The 23,185-nt window shown below is 40.6% G+C and overlaps 1 long non-coding RNA gene across 1 annotated transcript in view; it reads right to left on the reverse strand.

Annotated features, from left to right (window-relative positions):
- Nucleotides 1-1,465: 1,465 nt before the first annotated feature.
- LOC141083467 (uncharacterized) overlaps nucleotides 1,466-23,185 on the reverse strand; it is a 71,736-nt gene continuing 50,016 nt past the window's right edge. Inside the window, exon 3 of the long non-coding RNA XR_012230726.1 lies at nucleotides 1,466-2,187. This is a non-coding gene — a long non-coding RNA (uncharacterized lncRNA). The remainder of the gene's footprint in view (nucleotides 2,188-23,185) is intronic.

Below are 23,185 nucleotides of genomic sequence, written 5' to 3' on the forward strand. Positions count from 1 at the left end.
TATTTAGTTACATATACGGATGAGGTTTTATGTGTCGGTAATTTGAAGGTAAACTATTTTGAATTCCTCTTCCTCATTTACAAGTGAGCAAGAGAAGACACTAAAAGTGGGAAGTAACTCCAGAAGAATGGTGGGAGGGCTGGATGATTTTGGCAGCATAGGGTTTTCTGCTAATGACAATCATCGATACACTATTACTGTATATCTAAATTGCAGGGCTAACGCCTATTACAGTTTAGATAAATTAAATCAGCAGTGTTCATGTAATACTCATATTGATTATCCCTGCATACACAATTTGGCGCATATGTATAGCATTGATGCTCAAAATTACCAAACATATTCAAAGTATTACTTTGCAACTCCCATTAGGATTTATTTTATTTTACAGTGAGCAAATAATTATTGGCATATATCTATGCAGAAAAAAAGATTGTGTATTTTATGGGCATTTTAATGCATTTTTCTCTGTCTGAATAGAAAATAATTGCATCATATAAATTCAAGGTAATAAACAGCTCACTGTATAAAGCTGATTAAAATCTTGTAAGTAAATGCAGAAAATTAGTTACAATTACTCCTGTAATTCTTAAAATGAAAAGAAAGTGGGGTCATTATTACTCATACTAGTTTTTATGCAATCTCTGTTTACATTGTCCTCCAGTGTTATATGACTGGCTAGTCCATTTGCATAGGGTAACTAACATATACCACATCACTTGCACGCCTGCAAGTACTCTTGAGTAACTATAATTACACGTGACACCAATTACTCTATTACTTTGTATTAAATTATAATGGAAAATTCCACTAGAGAATTGAAGCCTAATTGCATCTTCATTTGCATAATTTTGCATATTAATTACATCTCAGATGAATAATAAATTTCAGCAGATTTATAATTTATGCATAGACACAAAAACAAGTGAAAAAAAAAATTACAATAAAATATTGCAGCTATGGTCAGGGCATTCGACTGATTTTGCTTAGTTTAGCAAAACAAAACGGAGTGTGTTTCGTGCGGTCTGTCTAGGATGATTGCTATTTACTACATGGCATGTCAGTCGTTACTGAGTTAAAGGATGCTTTTACTTAATGAAAATCAAAGAATTCAATTATAATATTGGAATTTGTGAATTCACATTATTGGGAAATTTGCTAGAAGAAAGCACCGCTTAAATGAAGCGTAATCCAAATGGATTTATAGGTTTTAATTGTTTGTTGCTTTGTACTACAACAAAGTATATTTATCAAGATAGAAATGCCAGACAATGCTGAATAATCCTGAATGGGTATTTTGCTTGTGTATTTCAAGTGGCATTTATTGAAAATATAAAAGGTAAAGGAAAATGAGCAAACGGCGGACTTAACCCAGTAAAATAATAACATTTTCTAAGGAAACACAGCAGGAATTTTAAATACCTCATCAAATGGTATTCATTTCATGAATAAAAATACAGTGGATAATACGTATTTGTAAACTCATAATTGGCTCTGTCATCAATATCAGCATCCGTTATATGTAAGCTGTATGGTTCTTTTCAGCTTATATGAAGGTATGTTAAAACAGAGTTCAACCAAAAAAGCTTAAAATCTTATTGCCAAAAAATCACAAAAAAGTTGTTAATTGTTGAGGGCCCAACCATTGGAAACTCCCAGTGAAACTTCATTAATAGAGGTGCCCGCACAGCTCCATTCTTTGTCTATGGGATTGCCGAAAAATGACCCATACAGAAAAAGAATCAAAAGCTCCTTCTGCTTTCCGTGACATTTTTTTCCGCCCTAAGAAATCCATAGAAAACTCAGCATGAACAAGTTTACATCCCAATTCAAATTACATAATATAGTTTATGCATTTTTGTGACTTTGTCTCTTAAGCCTCATTCAGATGTCAGTGATTATCCCATAAACAATAACAATGACATGACCGGCTTTCATCCGTGTGTTGATTCAGATTTTCATCAGTATTTTTAGCATAAATTTTCCTAATTTTTATCATATTAAATAAAAAAAGGAAGTAGGTTTTTCAAACCTGTCCCATCAAACAATCAGTAAAAAAAAGACTGCGCACAAATGTAATCAGAGTGCATCGCTCCACCCCAACACTCTTGTCATTATGATGTTCTTTCTCCTGATTGGGCAATCCATGTTTTTAATTCAGTGGCGCCCCTCCATCCTGATATACTCCTGGAAAAAGCAAAGCGAAACACATGTCAGGTTGGAGGGATGCAGTATCTGGATTTATAGTGGCAGGCATTAGCTGTAATTGCTGCCAAAAGAGGCTCTACAAACTACTGACATTAGTTGGTGAATAGTTATGCACACTGAACTTTTCAGTTAATTGTCCTATTTGTTGTTTGCTACACAATAAAAAGAAAACCAAATGTTCACAGTTGTAGGCATGTTCTTTACATAAACTTATGCAAACCCTCAAAAAAACTGTGAAATTCCAGGTTGTAAGGCAGCAAAACCCCAAAAAATGCAGAGGGAGTAAATACAATCCCAAGCCACTGCAGATAAAATTTGTTCTGAAATCAGTTTGGAGGGAGCTCAAGGTTTATTTGGGGCCGTTATGTGAAAGAGTGTGAGTGGGCCCATTTGTGCTGGATACTGTTGCTTGAAATACATTATTTCAGCTTGCAAGTTAGGAGTGTTTGTAACGTTCAAACCTTACTAGTAAAATTTAACTTAGATACATGTCACATTCTTTTTACATACGTATTATATAGGTAAACAAATTACAAAAGTATTTGGCCCCAATTTGTCAAGACCGGCAACTTTCTTGCATGCCTCTTGATGGGTCAGGAGTGTCTGACAACCGTTGTGCACCTTTGCGAGTCATGCCTGTGACTGGAGTAAGATTTTTGGAGTAAGGAATGCCACAGTTCATCATAAATTAGATAAACTGTGGCATCACACCTGTGCTGTGCTCCTATCCTGCTCCAGCTCCACCCAATTTGGGATTTGCAAGAGACTAGTGTAAAAACACCAAAAGCCTCAACATTTTTTGCACATTTACAAGTTATGCTAAAATTTTGCAACTTTTCAAAATAATCTACTCTAGAATTCTGAAATTGCTTTAATAACTCGGGGGTTTATGTCTATATCTAGACTAAACAAAAAATGAAGTGGAAAAGTAAAAAAGTAGATCACTGGTAAATAAAAAATGCTACATAAGAGACATTCATCTTTAACCCTTTACCGACTTCGGGCGTAATAGTACACCAATGTTGGTATCCCTCCCTTTGATGTGGGCTCTGATGATAAGCCCACATCTTTTCCAGGAAATATCAGCTGTTTTGAACAGCTGACATGTGCCCACAATAGTCGGAAGTGGAATTGTGATCCACCCACGGCTATTAACTAGTTAAATGCCACTGTCAAATGCTGGCAGCAGCATTTAAATGGCACTTCCGGCCATCGGGCCGGTATTGCACTCACTGGTGACCCGCAATACGTGATCGCGGGTCACAGGTGCATCGGTATGACAACCCAAGGTCTCCTGGAGACCTCTATGGTTGTCAGTGCCAAATTGCTATGAGTGCCACCCAGGTCGGCGCTCACAGCAAGTCAGTAATTCTGCTACATAAAAACTATCTACTCATCACCTCTATGTAGCAGAGCCAATCGAGATGTGCCAGCTTTTAATCTCCTATTTAGACTATTGAAGCATGGCAAAAGTAAAAAAAAGTGTTTAAAAATATAAAAAAATTAAAAAATATAAAAGTTTAAATCACCCCCCTTTCCCCCCATTCAAAATAAAACAATTAAAAAATCACACATACACATATTAGGTATCACAGCATTCAGAATCACCAGATCTATCAATAAAAAAAAAGGATTTACCTGATCGCTAAACGGCGTAGCGAGAAAAAATTCAAAACATCAAAATTACATTTGTTTGGTCACCGCAACATTGCATTAAAATGCAAAAATGGGCGATCAAAAGAGTGTATCTGCACCAAAATGGTATCACTAAAAATGTCAGCTCTGTGCACAAAAAATACACCCTCACCCGACCTGAGAACACGAAAATGGAGACGCTACGGATCTCGGAAAATGGCACAATTTTTTATTTTTTTTTAGCAAAGTTTGGAATTTTTTTTCACCACGTAGATAAAAAAGAAATCACACAAAAAAGTCCTTAATAATGATTCACCCCTACATCAAATGGGGTATATCCCTTCAATATGGCAATTATTTCACCAGCAGTTACTCCAACAATGTAGGCAACACAAAAAGGATACTTAATAAAAAAGTATTTTATTGAAAATCAATTTAAAATAAGTTAAAAAAGAAGAGGTACTGAACATACAAAGATCAGAGACATAATACCATGGAAAACCCTCAGTGCAAAAAGGCTGTTAACAAACAGCAGGCCAAAAAGAAGGTAAATAGTGAAATACCACAAAAATATCAATAGCACAATAGAGGTATGAAATATTACACATAAGAAAAGAGCCAACACTATATATATAGGGGTTATATAACAAAGTACCCTTATTATTAAATAAAGTGCCCGAGTGCTCATTATGTAAACTATTCATGTAGGGTAATTATGGCCACTAAGCCTAATTCAAGTATAGCGTGATGATACATAGGACAATCCATCCATATAAAAGGTGCTGAGCGGCTTTAATATCAATATAGCATTTTTATAGTAAAAGGGCCTGAGCGTTACCTGTAAGGTGCACGTGGGAATCCAGGCATCCCTGCTGCCCCGATGCGCGTTTCGCAATCCTTCTTCTACATATGTTGTGCTATTGATATTTTTGCGGTATTTCACTATTTACCTTCTTGTGGGCCTGCTGGTTTTTAACAGCCTTTTTGCACTGAGGGTTTTCCAAGGTATTGTGTCTCTGTTCTTTGTATGTTCAGTACCTCTTCTTTTTTAACTTATTTTAAATTGATGTTCAATAAAACTTTTTTTTATTAAGCATTCCTTTTGTGTTGCCTACATTGTTGGGGTAGATAAAAAAGAACCTAGACATGTTTGGTGTCTATGAACTCGTAATTACCTGGAGAATCATAATGGCAGGTCAGTTTTAGCATTTAGTGAACTTAGCAAAAAAGTCAAACAAAAATCAAGTGTGGGATTGCACTTTTTTTGCAATATCACCACACTTGGAATTTTTTTCCCGTTTTCCAGTACATGACATGGTAAAACCAATGGCGTCGTTCAAAACTACAGCTTGTTCCGCAAAAAACAAACATGCCTGCACATGGCCATATTGATGAAAACATAAAAAGTTATTGCTCTGGGAAGAAGGGGAGCAAAAAACAAAAATGCAAAACTCAAAATACCTTCTGTCATGAAGGGGTTAAATCCGAGTTTAAAACTAAATAAACTCAATTTTCAAGATGGGTGGTGACCATGGTGGCCATTTTGAAGTCAGCCATTTTGGAACCGACTTTATTTTTTCCAATGGGAAGAGGGTCATGTGACACATCAAATTTATTGAGAATTTCACAAGAAAAACAATGGTGTGCTTTGTTTTAACATAACTTTATTCTTTCATGAGTTATTTACAAGTTTATGACCACTTATAAAATGTGTTCAAAGTGCTGCCCATTGTGTTGGCTTGTCAATGCAACCCTCTTCTCCCACTCTTGACACATTGATAGCAACACTGCAGAAGAAATGCTAGCACAGGCTTCCAGTATCTGTTGTTTCAGATGCTGCACATCTCGTATCTTCACAGCATAGACAATTGCCTTCAGATGACCCCAAAGATAAAAGTCTAAGGGGGGTCAGATTGGGAGACCTTGGTGACCATTCAATTGGCCCACAATGACCAATCCACTTTCCAGGAAACTGTTCATGTAGGAATGCTCGGACCTGACACACATAATTGATGGAATGCTGTGGTATATGGGGTAGAAAGATAGTGGAGCCATTCTTCATCAATGGAAACCTCAATGCCACTGGATACATGAAATTGCTACATGATGATGTGTTGCCCTCTTTATGCACTGAAGATAAGTATTCCAGCAAGATGGTGCACCACTACATTATGGGTGTCAGGTTCAAGCACTCCTACAAGGAATCTGACCCCTTAGACTAGCATTTCTTCTGCGGTGTTGCTATCAGTGTGTCAAGAGTGAGAGAAGAGGGTTGCATTGACAATCCAACACAATGGACAGCACTTTGGACACATTTTATAAGTTGTCATAAACTTGTAAATAACTCATGAAAGAATAAAGTTACGTTAAAACCCAGCACACCATTGCTTTTCTTGTGAAATTCTCAATAATTTTCATTTGTCACATGACCCTCTTCCCATTAGAAAAAATAAAGTTGGATCCAAAATGACCAACTTCAAAATGGCCACTATAGTCAACACCCATCTTGAAAAGTTTCTCCCCTCCCATATACTAATGTGCCACAAACAGGAAGTTGATATCACCAACCATTCCCATTTTATTTAGGTGTATCCATATAAATGGCCTACCCTGTATAAATGAAAGCACCCTAGTCCTGGCTTTTTTAGCTTTCTTTTTCCTGCCTCCTTTTTTTCATGTGAGGGCTCAAACCCACTTGTGAGAGACTCGCACGATCCTCATGTGAGTCTCTTGCATGAAAACCTGGCTCTGCCCCAGCACTCGGACCAGAGCGTGCGGCTACATGTATTCCTATGCCACCGCACACTCCTGTCCGAGTGCCAGTGGCAGTGCCAGGTTTTTATGTGAGAGACTCGCATGAGAATCGTACGAGTCTCTCACAAGCGAGTATGAGCCCTTAAAGATAGCAACATTGAGAGAGAGGAAGATGACCAGGTCAGATCAAAGTCTTTAAGGCTCATACTCACTTGAGAGAGACTTGCATGATTCTCGTGCGAGTTTCTTGCATGAAAACCTGGCACTGCCCCCCGGCACTTGGACCAGAGCGTGTGGCTACATGTATTCCTATGCCGCTGCACACTCCGGTCTGAGTGCCGGTGGCAGTGCCAGGTTTTCATGCGAGAGACTTGCACGAGAATCGTGTGAGTCTCTTGCAAGTGAATTTGAGTCCTTAGAGTGAGGAAACCCTTCATCCCCCTCATTACTGTGATAACAGACAATCAATGCAGGAGGCAAAAATGAGGCTCAGTGTCCTGAATTGCAAAGCACACCTACTTTTGGCCCCCATATATAACTAGATTAAAGTTGTCTTATCCTGCTGACCATTTTATGTGAATGAGGTTACTCCTGGTATTGGCAGCATTTACTCTGCTCTCCCACTAAAGAACACATGAACTATTGGACAAGCCATGTATTCATATATATATAGGGAAGAAATAAGGGACAGATGATTGACAAACAAGCTTTTGGCTGATAGTTACATGTATGGGAATCTCTTCTGACACAGAGCAGGCTCACTCACCAATTCAAAGTAGGATGCTGAAGCCAAAACTCCATAGAGGGAGAAAGAAATGATACACAGTCACTTGCATACTTAACATTTGTGAGAAGGTGGCAGCATAGTATGATACTTGTATGCAGATAAAATTTCTATAGGGTGCCTAGTACATAGTTAAGCTGCTTAGGTAGAAAGGGCAGCCACCTATATAGAAACACAAACATAATTAATAGTGATGATCGAATAGTGAAATATTCGGATTCAAGAAAATCGGCATAAATAATTTCTAATATCCGTGTATTAGTACCAAATAAAGAATCAAATGCAAGTCAATGGGAAAGCCAAATATTTTTCTGCTCGACCCAACAAACAGGTCTGGGGACATGGGGAAAAAGCTGAAATTGGTGGGAAAGAGCTAAAACTAAATGGGAACAGCATTGAGAAGATGCCTGCATGCCTTTCTGACTCACATATGGTATCAGGGAATGACTAATGTCAGACTAATGCGCCGGTTTTACGGATTTTCTAAAAAAACGTACCAAACCAAGGCAAATTTTTTTTTAAAGGGAAAAATGCTAAGAAATATTTTTTTCCTTCGTAATTACATGTATATAACGCTAAATAAAAAAATTATACATCCCCTTTAGCATATGTTCACACAGAGCATTTTGGCTTTAATTTTTCCTTTAACATTTGAGAGTACTATCACTTCTACATTTGGGAAGTCCCTCCCTCATGCTAAATAGTTAGCAACATAGTGGAATATATATTCCCCACCCCTTTACAATGCCATTTCAAATATGCCCATTTGAATTCTGGGCTTTGCCCGCCACCACCACTTTGTGCACTGCCATGTCATTATGCGGCCCTTTCTGACAATTTGCAGAGTTCCAGCAGGTGCCGTGAAACCTGACTTTGGTAAGGGCCCTCAGATGGCCGTGTAATAGGCTAACTTTACATTAGCATTTGTGTGCGCAGCGTATCATCTGCATGCACAAACACATGTCAAAATGCATAAAACGCATGTTTACGCAGTGCTTTTTTATCCGCATCATCTTATGCATGACGGCAAAAAAACGCTGCGTTTGCATGCGTTTGCGTTTTCCAACTCATGTGTTCGGAAAAGTTCCTTGACACAAGCCACACCCAATGGGCGTGTCTCATTTCCCAGACATGAGTATGTGAAAAATGCCTCCTTTTTGAATGCGTGGGTACGCATGTCCTTGCGTATGCATGCGTTCCCATAGACATTAACACTTTTTTGATGCACTCATCCGCATGCGCATGAATGCGCATATTTGCTGCTTCCAAAAATCCAACATGATGCGTTCTCCGGACCTCACCGCACTCCAAAATACAACGCATGCATACGTCGACGCATGCAAACTGATGCTAATGCATATCCCTGTGTACACCATGTTAAAGATAGGGAAACATGAAGCATACGGATTGCTGCGGATGAGACGCTGCACAAACAGATGCACATGTGTAACCAGCCTTATACATTTGGTAGAGCTCTCACTCCTACATTTGGGAGGTCTCTCCCTCATGCTAAATAGTTAGCAGCATAGTGGAATACATATTCTCCATCTCTTTACAATGCCATTTAAAACATGCCCATTTGAATTTTGGGCTTTGCCCACCACCACCATCATGTCTGCCGCCATGTCAATATGCGACCCTCTCTTTTAATTTCAGAGGGCCACCATGTGCTGTGAAACCTGCGTTTTGTAAGATCCACAGTCTATTTTTGACACCGAATCTCAATGGAACCACTGTCGCAGCAGGTGAAGCCACTGTAAGGTGAATATAATACAGGAGTTGGGAGAGCTGTATGATCAGTGTCAGTAAATTGGATATTATCAGGCACCAAAAGCATTAGAATTCAATTATGAAAAGAGTGCATGCAAGCAAGGGCCTGTATTGTGGTCAGTATGTCAGACCTGAAACTCATGTCAGGAACATGTACAAGCCTCATTTTATTTGGAAGCAGCCTCCTCAAGGGAAAGAGACAGGAGTGCCATTGATCAATCTGCATAAGTCTACGCACTTCTTCTGGAAACTACCCAACCAGGCAGAATGTATCTTTTTCAATGTTTTGAGCAACAATGGAATAATTACAGGATATGTCCCAGAGAGTGTCGTGGTCTGTGGAGTGTATTATTCAGGTGACAGGCAGGTATCCTCCACCTCCTCAGGCCATCCGTGACAGGCAGGTATCCCTTAGTCAGGTATCCTCCACCTCCTCAAGCCATCCATGCTGGACAGGCATGAAACTGGGATTGTGTCAGGACTCTGGATTCCCTGTTCATCCTTTGGGCTTTATAGCCCTTTTTCAAGATGGAGTCTGCTGCCTCGCTCCTGCTCATCTGGTCTGCCTTCCCTGCCTTATAACCCTAGTTCTGCTTCCAAGTCCATGCTTGTGTATTCTGCTTGAATCCCTGGCTCTGTGCTGCAAGAGACTGCTCCTCTCTAGATGATCTGGTTCAGTCCTTCTAGCAAACCTCTCCAGCTCTCAGTGTTGCACCTGCAACAAGCAGTGTGTGAAAATACCAAAATTGACACCATTCTAAAAACTGCACCCCTCAAGGTGCGCAAAACCACATTCAAAAAGTTTATTAATCCTTCAGGTGCTTCACGAGAAGTAAAGCAACGTGGAAGGAAAAAAATGAAGATTTTACTTTGAAACCATTTTTTTTATTTTAACATGGATATCAGGAGAAAATGGACCACAAATTTTGTTGTGCAATTTCTCCTGAGTATCCCGTAGGTGGGGGGAAAGCCACTGCTTGAGCGTATGGTAGGGCTCAGAAGGGAGGGAGCACCATTTGACTTTTTGAATGCATTATTGGCTGGCATCAATGGTGGGTGCTTCGCCACATTTGGAGACCCCCTGATGTACCTAAACAGTGGAAGCTCCCCAATTCTAACACCAAAGCTAACCCCAATACTCCCCTAACCCTATTCCCAACCCTAACCATAACCCTAACCTCAACACACCCCTAAACCTAATCACAACCCTTACCAAAACCCCAACCACAACCCTAACCCTATTCTTAACCCTAACCATAATCCCAACCATAACCACAACCGTAAACCTAGCCCCAACCCTAATCATAGTCCAACCCTAACCCTAGCCCAATCCTAACCCTAGCCCAACCCTAACCCTTGCCCAACCCTAACCCTTGCCCCAAGCCTAACCCTAAAGGAAAAATGGAAATAAATAGATAGGGTCAATCACAGTGTTCAAAATGATCCAATAGGAAAAATTTCCTCTTGTTTTCGGGTGCCGGCCAGCAGATCTCGGCATGCGCACTGCGCATGCGTCCGCAATTTTCTTCACGGAAGAAGATGCTGGCAGCTGTTGGATAGGACCGAGTAAAGGCAGGAGGGACTAGGGACACTGGAGGTACCAGGGGGCTCCGGACCCCATTTCTCTCTACTTTGATGTGCTAGCTCAAATCACAGAAATCACAGGACAGAGAAATTAGATGGGAAATAGGACTTTTTTGTGGTCGCCGTTATTCACAGGTGATTGCAACACTGGGGTTAGTAAAAACTGACCTGAATCATGTTCTCTGTGGTCTCATCTACCCCCGATAGACAAAACCCTGGAGAATTTCCAACGCTGAGGGGGCGCTATACACTTATTTCTCAGAGCCATTAAATAGCGAAGCTGAGGAATAAGTACCATTAACTGCCGCCGTTAAAAGGCATATTGGTGGTCGTTAAGGGGTTAAGAATGGAAAGCAGCAACACATCTCAAAACATTTGTGACAGGGCCATGTCTACTATTGTGTACCATTCCCCCCTTTTTTTAACATTTTTCAGACATCTGGGAAGTGAGGATACCAAGTGCAGAAGTTTTGGGAGAAGAATGTTGTCCAGTTTTAATGCATGAGCTTCCAATATTGAGCATCAGCCTTGTTTCATTTGTACATGGCTTTCAACAGAATTTCTTAATCTTTTTATGATATTATGTTGAGTTAATAGTGATATATTCAAAGTTTTTGCTATTTTACGTGATTCTGAAATTGTCCCACTATTCTTAGACACAGTTGTTCATATATTGTTGAATCTCTGACCATCTTTGCTTCTGTGAGACTCTGTCTTTCTAACATGCTCTTTTTATACATAGTCATATGACTTAGCTAAAACCAGCTATTATTCATTAGGAACACTCACTTTTCTAGACTTTTGTTAACCTTGCCTCAACTTTCTTGAGATGTATTGCCATTAATTTTTAAATTTATTTTTTTTCAAATAAAATCTTCTGTTGTGAATAAAATATGGCTTTAAGAGATTTCAAAGTAATTGCATTCTTGTTTTCTTTATATTTTACACAACAAATCAACTTTTTTTAAATTGGGGCTGTACGATGAAAAAATTTGAACAAATTATTTCACGTTTTTTTACATTTTTCATCCTAAATGATATGGCATGTTGAAAGTATTTCCTTGAATTTATCTGAGCACAAAACAATTAGGCTTGTAAGCAAGGAGGTAGCTATAGATGGAGCAGGTGTTGCAGTCACATACAGGTCCAGAATTCTATGGGGACCAAAATTTCTTTTTGGCCCATATGAGAAGATCAATATTTTTAAAGCACATAGAAGAGTAAAGAGTCACCAATTTTTTGAACTGAAAATATTAGTATGGATGGATTTCCATATACAACTTCTTATAGGATATATCTGGGTGGTGCACAGCTCAAAGTATAGAATGTATTCAAAAAATAGGAATAGCACTCATCCATATCCTTGGACTTAAAAGTCCTTTATTCCACACACATGGACATAATTTTTCACAACGAGCAGGTAAAAACAGAGGGTGAAGCAGGGGAGAGGAGAAACAGCGGACTACGGTGGTTTTGCGTCTTAACTGACGCTTATACAGGTCCCGGGCTGAATGGAGTGTACAATATTAAATATCCTCAGCTAAATTCTGGTTTGAAAAGAACTAATAGTAGTTCTGAACATTAAAAAAATACATAAAGTCAAAGTTGGGAAATTGTATAAGGCTATTTGACTTGTAAAGAGTTAATGACATTAAATACTTCTGACAGACTTCTGATTAATCTTATGAAATAAGTAAATCAAATCCACACTAGTAGATGAGAATTACACTTATTTCTATATGATAACCTTGATGAGAACTAGAATAATGTATTTTATTAAATGCTATATTTTTAGTGAAGAAAATAAAACAGCTAACAATTATAGCTGATCTTTGGGAATTGTTCTTCAACAACTATTATTTGATGAATACTTAAAACAATGCATTAAAAGCAATGTGAGCATTAAAGAAAAAATGTTTATTGAATCTTTTTTCTAAAAGAAATTCAAATGTACATTAAGTCTATACAACGATGAGCTTTTAGTGAGTTTTTGATATCGCAGAATTCCTGCACCATATCTGCACCTATTAAGTAAGTTAGGATATTTGTATTTTTACACGTCTTTTTTACATGCATTTTTAGCATGAATTTGACTCTGCATTACTTTGTCTCTTGTTCGTATGTGATATTTTAAACATATTTTATTTTTTTATTTTTGATGTTGCCTGGTATTTGGCTGTGACAAAAGTTTATTGATACAGTTATGTGCAGATTATATGTATTTTTGATGCATTTCCTATGCGGAAATGCACTAAAAATGCATGTTCATTTTATATTGGCAGATTTTCCGCATGTAATGTAAGTCTATGGGCTCATACTCACTGGTGCGAAAATCGGATGAGTGCAATCCGATTAAAAACTCTACCATCTGAAGCCACCAGTGAGGGTCTGTTTAAAAATCTTCGACTCTATCATCGTTCCAATCCTCCTGTATGGCAGCGAAGTCTGGGGTCCTCACACCTACCCAGGCTGGTCAAGGTGGGATTCCAGCCCAACAGAAATATTCCACCTAGAATTCTGCAAGCACCTTCTCCAAGTCCATCGGAGCACCTCCAACAGTGCTTGCCAGGCCGAGCTGGGCAGATTCCCTCTACACTGAAGTGAAACAGAAAAACCAGGACCCTTGGAACAGCTCACCCAAACCCAACCTGACCAGAACACCAATCACAACAACCTGACAAAAGCCAGAATCAGGAAGATGGAAGGCCAGGAGAGGTACGTAAGTGACTGGAAGAACGACATCATCAGCTCACAGAAACTGACCATGTACCGGAGTCTACAGAGAGACTACAGACTGGCCCCATACCTGGAGAAACTCCCAGACCCCAGAGACCGCAAGATCCTGAGTCGATATAGACTCAGTACCCACAGTCTGGCCATCGAATCCAGCTGACACAGGCAGAACTACAAGCCCAGGGAGGAAAGACTGTGCCTACACTGTGACCTGGAGGCCCTGGAGGATGAGACCCACTTCCTGCTACACTGCCCCAAATACTCAGCAGTGAGGGACACTCACTTCAGGAGACTCTCACATCTCTTCATGGATTTCATGACCATGAAGGAGGAAGAGAAAACATATATCCTGCTGGGGGAAGAAGAGAGAGCAGTGGAGATAGCAGTGCAATATGTGAGCGCATGCCATAGACTGCGAGAAAGAGAACTATGATATGCCATGGACTTCTATGGCCCCCACCCTGGATCTGCCCTATGCCCCCCATCCACCTTCCCTATGCCATGGACTTCTATAGCCCCACCCTGGATCTGCCCCATCCCCCATCCACCTTCCCTATGCCATGGACTTCTTTAGCTCCACCCTGGATCTGCCCCTATCCACCTTTCCTACAGCCCCTATCCAAAATCCCTACAGTCTCTATCCTTATTCCCTTTTGTACACTTGCTTTGGCAAAACTAATGTGTATTTAGTCATTCCAATAAAGCTTCTTTGAATTTGAATAGAATAGAGAGAATAGATGTATACACATAGAATACATAGATATATACATGTCAGTGACACACACACATATATATATGTATTTATAATAGATAGATAGATAGATAGATAGATAGATAGATAGAATAAAAGCCGGTAATTCATATGCAGCTATACAGTAAAATCACACTGACATGTTGTAATACAAAAGATATAATACATGTATACACATAGAATAGGTGAATATATATATATATATATATATATATACATCTTTATATTCCATAGACAGATACATAGTAGTTTAGGTGATAATTCATTTGTCAGCTTCTGTCAAATCACACTGACAGCTCACAAAACAATAGATATATACACATAGAATACATACATATATATACACATGTCAGTGACACACACACATATATATGTAATATATATATATATACATAATATATATATGATGTATAATATATATAGTTACATATAATATATGTAATATATATAAAATATATATACATATAAATATAGGTAATATATATATATATATATATATATATATATATTTACATTATATATACACATAGAATAATAATTTACATGTAATATAGATATTATATATATATATATATAGCCATACTATATATATAATATACTATATTGAAGACATAAAGACTACATATACAGTATATATATATATATATATATATATATAAATGCACATGCAATTTATATATCTAGTATATTATATATATAATAGATATTATATATTTAAATTATAAATATATTATATATATCATATATATATATAATATAAATATAATCAAAATATAATATATATCAAATACATATATATATATGTTAGTGACAAATACAATTAGTCTAGTGTAGTTTCTAAATTGTGGACATATATTTAATTAATATATGATTTTTTCAAGGAACAAAATGGCGTGGGGTCCCCCTATAATTTAGAGACAGCAACACTATACTAATTGTATTTGTCAGTGACATATCCACGATCATATAGGCCCGTGCCAATATACCCATCATACATATCCTCCATCCTATAGTCGAGTGCCCATATACCCATCATACATCCTTCATCTCATAGTCCTATTCCCATATTCCCATCATACATATCCTCCATTCCATAGTCCCGTGCCTATATACCCATCATACATATCCTCCATCCCATAGTCCCGTGCCCATATACCCATCATACATATCCGCCATCTCATAGTCCCGTGCCCATATACACGTCATATGTATTCTCCATCCCATAGTCCCATGCCCATATACCCATCATACATATCCTCCACCCCTTAGTCCCATGCCCATATACCCATCATACATATTCGCCATCCCATAGTCGAGTGCCCATATACCCATCATACATATCCTCCATCCCATAGTCCAGTGCCCATAAACCCATCACACATCCTCCATCCCATAGTCCCGTACCCATATACCCGTCATACATATCCACCATCCCATAGTCCAGTACCCATATACCCATCACACATCCTCCATTCCATAGTCAACCATTTTGACATCATAATGAGCAGCGGCGGGGCTTGCAACCTATGATGACATCAGCGTTGCCATGGCAACAATTGTGACATCGTAATGAGGGGCTGGGCTTGATAGGCACACACTGTTTCCCCAGTATGCAAATAGGGGCATTATGACATCATAATGAGGGGCGGGGCTTGACGCGCGCACACTTTTTCCCCAGTATCTAGATAGGGGCAAAATTGTTTGGTGAATTGGAATGTGCGGGTTTAAAATTTCACCTCACAACATAGCTTAGGATGCTCTCGGGGTCCAGACGTGCGACTGTGCCAAATTTTGTGGCTGTAGCTGCGACGGTGCGGATGCCTATCCCGGACATACACACACACACATACAGTACATACATACATACATACACACTTTGAGCTTTATATATTAGATGTATACATATAGTATATATAGATTCAAGATTCAAAGAAGCTTTATTCGCAGGACTAAATACACATTAGTTTTGCCAAAGCAAGTGTACAGAAGGGAATAGGGATAGGGACTGTAGGGATGTTGGGTAGGGGCTGTAAGAAAGGTGGATGGGGCAGATCCAGGATTGGGCTATACAAGTTCAATGCATAGGGAAGGTGGATGAGGGCATGGGGGCAGATCCAGGATGAGGCTATAGAAGTCCATGGCATAGGGAAGGTGGTTGGGGGGTTGGGGCATATCCAGGGTGGGGGCCATAGAAGTCCATGGCATATCATAGTTTATATATGATATGTATGTATATTATATATATATATATATTTGTAATTATATTTAATATATATCTAATTATATTATATATATATATAATTTGTATGTGTATATATATCTAATATATAAAGCTTAAAGTGTGTACAGTTGTGGCCAAAAGTATTGACACCCCTGCAATTCTGTCAGATAATACTCAGTTTCTTCCTGAAAATGATTGCAAACACAAATTCTTTGGTATTATTATCTTCATTTAATTTGTCTTAAATGAAAAAACACAAAAGATAATGAAGCAAAAAGCAAAACATTGATCATTTCACACAAAACTCCAAAAATGGGCCAGACAAAATTATTGGCACCCTCAGCCTAATACTTGGTTGCACAACCTTTAGCCAAAATAACTGCGACCAAACACTTCCGGTAACCATCAATGAGCTTCTTACAATGCTCTGCTGGAATTTTAGACCATTCTTCTTTGGCAAACTGCTCCAGGTCCCTGATATTTGAAGGGTGCCTTCTCCAAACTGCCATTTTTAGATCTCTCCACAGGTATTCTATGGAATTCAGGTCTGGACTCATTGCTGGCCACCTTAGAAGTCTCCAGTGTTGTGAGTTCATTTTCCCCTCCGTCACTGAGGCCTGGTGAACTCCCTATTCTAGTGAAGGAAGGTAGTGAGCCTGATTATCAGGCACCTGGGACTAATGATGACGATTGGCTGAGTGGAGTCACTGACTGAATTTAAGGCAGCCTACGCCCTTTCTGCCCTGCGGGTGATTTCTCTGTGGACTCTTGGACACCAGTCTGATTCCTGCTCTCCTAAAGCTAAGTTTTCTGTTTTGCCTTTTTGCATCTAAGATTTGTTTTTGTTTTTCTTGCTTTTTGGATTCTGCCACTCCCTGCTGGAGTGTGCAGTGTTCCTAGAGCTCTGTCTTCTGAAAGTACCTGAGTGCTGATTTAGTTTTTGAAGCTTAGTTGCTTCAGGGCCATTTTTTATATCAGCTTGTTGGCTTTTGTCTCTGATAGGGTTTTGGCAGATTGCAGACAGCAGCCTTCCTATCCGTTCCTATCTAGGTAGTTTTTGGGCCCCGTCTTTGCTCAGCCTGTCTTTCTGTCTGTGTAAGTGTTTTCATCTTGCTTCACCGTCATTATATGTGGGGGGCTGCCTATTGCTTTGGGGTCTGCTATGGGGCAGTTAGATTTCCTCTTTCCTTCTTTAGGCCTATGTATCTCTCCGGCTGTGATCGAGGGGTCTAGGTCATCGTAGGAACCCCCCACGGCTACTGCTAGTTGTGTTGATAGGTTCAGGGGTCTGCAATCTGATAGTTGCCAACTTCTCTGGTTTTCAGGACTAGCTAGCATTTCTGTTTTTGCCTCCTACGGTGACTCAAACATAACAGAATCACCCGCCTAAACCGCAGATCCTGGGGTACTCAATAGCAGGAAAGAATTGTGTTTAAGAAAAAAAAAAAAAAGGGTGTGTGTATATTCTTTCCTCTATATCTCTGTGGCCATAGGGGGAATTTTTTTTTCTCTCAATGGAGATAAAGCAAGTGTCTGATCGTGTGGAGCAGCTCGCTGCTGAAGTGCGAGGAATTTCTGCCTATCTTGCTTGTTCACATGCTGTTGAACCAAAGATCCCCACACCTGATGTATTTTTTGGGGATCGATCTAAATTTTTGAGTTTCAAAAATAATTGTAAATTATTTTTTGCTTTGAAGCCTAACTCGTCAGGGAGCCCCGCGCAGCAGGTTAAAATTGTCATCTCTTTGCTGCGCGGCGATCCCCAGGATTGGGCGTTTTCTTTGAATCCAGATGACCCTATTCTGACTAATGTGAACGCATTTTTTCAAGCCTTGGGGTTGCTGTACGACGAACCTAATGCTATTAATCAGGCTGAAAAGACCCTGTTAGCATTGAACCAGGGTCGAGAATCTGCAGAGTTGTACTGTCAAAAGTTCCGAAAGTGGGCGGTCCTTACTTCCTGGAATGATAGTGCCTTGGCTTCTCTCTTTCGGAAGGGTTTGTCAGAAGCCGTAAAAGATACTATGGTGGGATTTCCTGTTCCCTCTGGTCTGGACGATTCTATGTCTTTAGCCATTCAGGTTGATCGGCGTTTACGTGAACTCAGGATTACACGAGAGGTGTTGCCACCGGTTGAACAGACGTCTGAACCTATGCAATGTGATAGAGTTTTGTCTAAGGCGCAACGTCAGGAATTCAGAAGGCGTAATAAGCTGTGTTTTTTCTGTGGAGATGCCTCACATGTTATTTCTGTTTGTCCTAAACGTGAGAAACGCTTTGCACACACGTTTTCTGTTGGTGGGGTTCAGCCTAAGTTTCTTTTGGTGATTACTCTGATCTGTTCCCTGTCCACATTTTCCGCCAAGGCTTTTGTGGATTCGGGAGCAGCGCTAAACCTAATGGACTTGGATTTTGCTAAACGTTGTGGATTTCCGTTGACTCCTCTGCAGACGCCTATCCCTTTGAGGGGGATTGATGCTACCCCTCTGGCTAAAAATAAACCTCAGTTTTGGACCCAGTTGGTCATGCGGGTCGCCCCAGACCACCAAGAGAATTGCAGAATTTTGGTGTTGCATGGTCTGCATGATGCCGTTGTTCTGGGGTTTCCCTGGTTGCAGATTCATAATCCAGTTTTGGATTGGAAGTCTGTGTCTGTGGTGAGTTGGGGTTGCCGGTGTACCTTTAGTGAGGCTCCGGTTTTTTCCACCTCTCCTCCGTCGCATGAGGTTCCTGACTATTTGGCGGACTACTATGATGTATTTAGTGAGAATGAGTCTGCGTCCTTGCCTCCTCATAGGAGTTATGACTGTGCAATTGAACTAAACCCGGGGTGTAAATTTCCTAAGGGTCGGCTCTTCAATTTATCTGTACCCGAGCACGAGGCTATGCGGTCTTATATTAAGGAGGCGTTGGAGAAGGGTCATATTAGACCATCCTCTTCACCCTTAGGTGCCGGTTTTTTTTTGTGGCCAAGAAGGATGGTTCTTTAAGGCCTTGTATTGATTATCGTGCCCTCAATAAAATTCCTATTAAATATCAGTATCCGTTACCCCTGATATTGGATCTATTCTCTAGAGTCAGAGGTGCTTGCTGGTTTACCAAGCTTGACCTCAGGGGGGCGTATAATCTTATCCGCATTAAGCAGGGGGATGAATGGAAGACGGCGTTTAATACTCCGGAGGGACATTTTGAGTACCTGGTGATGCCTTTTGGGCTCACTAATGCCCCTTCTGTCTTCCAGTGCTTCATGAACGATATTTTCCGAGACTTTGTCGATAAATTTTTGATTATCTATCTGGATGATATTTTGATCTTCTCCAAGGATTGGGATGCTCATGTGGAACATATTCGGACTGTGTTCCGGATCTTGAGAGAGAATTCTCTGTGTGTCAAAGGATCAAAATGCCTTTTTGGAGTACAGAGCATTTCTTTTTTGGGATTTATTTTGTCTCCGTCAACTATTGAAATGGACCCGGCCAAGGTACAGGCCATTTATGATTGGGTTCAGCCCATTTCTTTGAAGGCCCTCCAGAAGTTTTTGGGTTTTGCTAATTTTTATCGGAAATTTATAGCAAAATTTTCTAGTATTGCCAAACCATTGACTGACCTGACCAGGAAGGGTGCGGATGTGTTGAATTGGTCTCCGGAGGCGGTTGCTTCCTTTCAGGAGCTGAAGCGTAGATTTACCTCCGCCCCGGTTCTGCGGCAACCTGATGTCTCACTCCCGTTCCAGGTAGAGGTGGATGCTTCTGAGATTGGTGCAGGAGCGGTGTTGTCCCAAAAGGATCCGGTAACATCTAAAATGAATCCCTGTGCTTTCTTTTCCCGTAAGTTCTCTTCATCTGAACGTAACTATGATGTGGGGAATCGGGAACTGTTGGCCATGAAATGGGCATTTGAGGAATGGAGACATTGGTTGAAGGGAGCCAAACATCAAGTTGTGGTCCTCACTGACCACAAAAATTTGATTTACCTAGAGTCGGCTAAACGCTTGAACCCTAGACAGGCTAGGTGGGCCTTGTTTTTTTACACGTTTTGATTTTGTGGTCTCTTTCCTTCCTGGAACTAAGAATGTCAAGGCTGACACCCTCTCTAGGAGTTTCTTTGCTGATTCTCCTGTGGTGACCAAGCCTGCCACCATCTTAGGCGAAGGGGTAGTTCTTTCTGCCATCTCGCCCGATTTGAGACTTGCTCTGCAAGAGTTCCAGGAGGACAAACCTGAGCGTTGCCCCAGTGGAAAGTTGTATGTTCCTGACCAGTGGAAGAAGAGAGTGATGTCTGAAGTTCATTGCTCTGCATTGGCTGGTCATCCACGTATTTTTGGTACTAGAGATCTGGTGAGTCGCTCTTTTTGGTGGTCCACCTTGTCTCATGATGTCAGGAATTTTGTGCAGTCCTGTGGGACTTGCTCCCGGTCTAAATCTTGTTCTCGCTCTAGTGGGTTGTTGATGCCTTTGCCGGTCCCCAGGAGGCCATGGACCCATATTTCAATGGATTTCATTTCTGATATGCCGGTCTCTCAAAGAATGACTGTTATTTGGGTGATTTGTGATAGGTTCTCTAAGATGGTTCATCTTGTACCACTCCCTAAGTTGCCATCTTCCTCTGAGTTGGTGCCTCTGTTTTTGCAACAGGTGATTCGCTTGCACGGGATTCCTGAGAACATTGTATCTGAGAGAGGAGTTCAATTTGTGTCTAAATTTTGGAGGACGTTCTGTTCCAAGTTGGGAATTCAGTTGTCCTTCTCCTCTGCTTTTCACCCTCAGACCAATGGGCAGACAGAGAGAACAAACCAGACCTTGGAGTCGTATTTGAGATGTTTTATTTCCGCTGATCAGGATGATTGGGTTTCATTTTTGCCCTTGGCCGAATTTGCTTTAAATAATAGAGCTAGTTCTGCCACTTTGATGTCACCTTTTTTCTGTAACTTTGGTTTTCACCCTCGATTTTCTTCAGGGCAGGTGGAGCCTTCTGCCTGCCCAGGTGTTGACACTGTGGTGGAGAGAATGCACCAGATCTGGGACCAAGTGGTGGATAAGTTATCTCTCTCCCAGGAAAAGGCCCAGCGGTTTTCCAATCGACATAGTACCATTGGTCCCCAGTTTAAGATTGGTGATATGGTGTGGTTATCATCAAAAAATATTGCTATGAAGGTGGCTTCTCCTAAGTTTAAGCCTAGATTTATTGGACCTTACAAGATTTTGGAGATTATTAATCGGGTCTCTTTTCGTTTGGCTCTTCCTGTCACATTTAAGATCCATAATGTGTTCCATAAATCCTTGTTGAAGAGGTTTGTTGAGCCAGTTGTGCCTGAGGTGGCACCTCCGGACCCTGTATTTGTTGAAGGTAACTTGGAATATGAGGTAGAGAAAATTCTGGATTCCCGTCTGGCTAGACGGAGACTCCAGTATTTGGTTAAGTGGAAGGGTTATGGTCAGGAGGATAATTCCTGGGTCTCTGCCTCTGATATTCATGCCAAAAGATTGGTGCATGCCTTTCATCGGGCTCACCCTGATCGCCCTGGTAGCGTTGTTGAGGGTTCGGTGACCCCTCCTCAAGGGGGGGTACTGTTGTGAGTTCATTTTCCCCTCCGTCACTGAGGCCTGGTGAACTCCCTATTCTAGTGAAGGAAGGTAGTGAGCCTGATTATCAGGCACCTGGGACTAATGAAGACGATTGGCTGAGTGGAGTCACTGACTGGATTTAAGGCAGCCTACGCCCTTTCTGCCCTGCGGGTGATTTCTCTGTGGACTCTTGGACACCAGTCTGATTCCTGCTCTCCTAAAGCTAAGTTTTCTGTTTTGCCTTTTTGCATCTAAGATTTGTTTTTGTTTTTCTTGCTTTTTGGATTCTGCCACTCCCTGCTGGAGTGTGCAGTGTTCCAAGAGCTCTGTCTTCTGAAAGTACCTGAGTGCTGATTTAGTTTTTGAAGCTTAGTTGCTTCAGGGCCATTTTTTATATCAGCTTGTTGGCTTTTGTCTCTGATAGGGTTTTGGCAGATTGCAGACAGCAGCCTTCCTATCCGTTCCTATCTAGGTAGTTTTTGGGCCCCATCTTTGCTCAGCCTGTCTTTCTGTCTGTGTAAGTGTTTTCATCTTGCTTCACCGTCATTATATGTGGGGGGCTGCCTATTGCTTTGGGGTCTGCTCTGGGGCAGTTAGATTTCCCCTTTCCTTCTTTAGGCCTATGTATCTCTCCGGCTGTGATCGAGGGGTCTAGGTCATCGTAGGAACCCCCCACGGCTACTGCTAGTTGTGTTGATAGGTTCAGGGGTCTGCAATCTGATAGTTGCCAACTTCTCTGGTTTTCAGGACTAGCTAGCATTTCTGTTTTTGCCTCCTACGGTGACTCAATCATAACACTCCAGTGCTTTCTCTCAAACCATTTTCTAGTGCTTTTTGAAGTGTGTTTTGGGTCATGGTCCTGCTGGAAGACCTATGACCTCTGAGGGAGACTCAGCTTTCTCACACTGGGCCCTACATTAAGCTGCAAAATTTGTTGGTAGTCTTCAGACTTCATAATGCCATGCACATGGTCAAGCAGTCCAGTGCCAGAGGCAGCAAAGCAACCCCAAAACATCAGGGAACCTCCGCCATGTTTGACTGTAGGGACCGTGTTCTTTTCTTTGAATGTCTCTTTTTTTCTCCTGTAAACTCTATGCTGATGCCTTTGCCCACAAAGCTCTACTTTTGTCTCATCTGACCAGAGAACATTCTTCCAAAATGTTTTAGGCTTTTTCAGGTAA

The sequence above is a fragment of the Dendrobates tinctorius genome, unplaced genomic scaffold (genome assembly GCF_039654945.1).
Source record: "Dendrobates tinctorius isolate UK_male_01 unplaced genomic scaffold, ASM3965494v1 ptg000005l, whole genome shotgun sequence".
Taxonomy (NCBI): domain Eukaryota; kingdom Metazoa; phylum Chordata; class Amphibia; order Anura; family Dendrobatidae; genus Dendrobates; species Dendrobates tinctorius.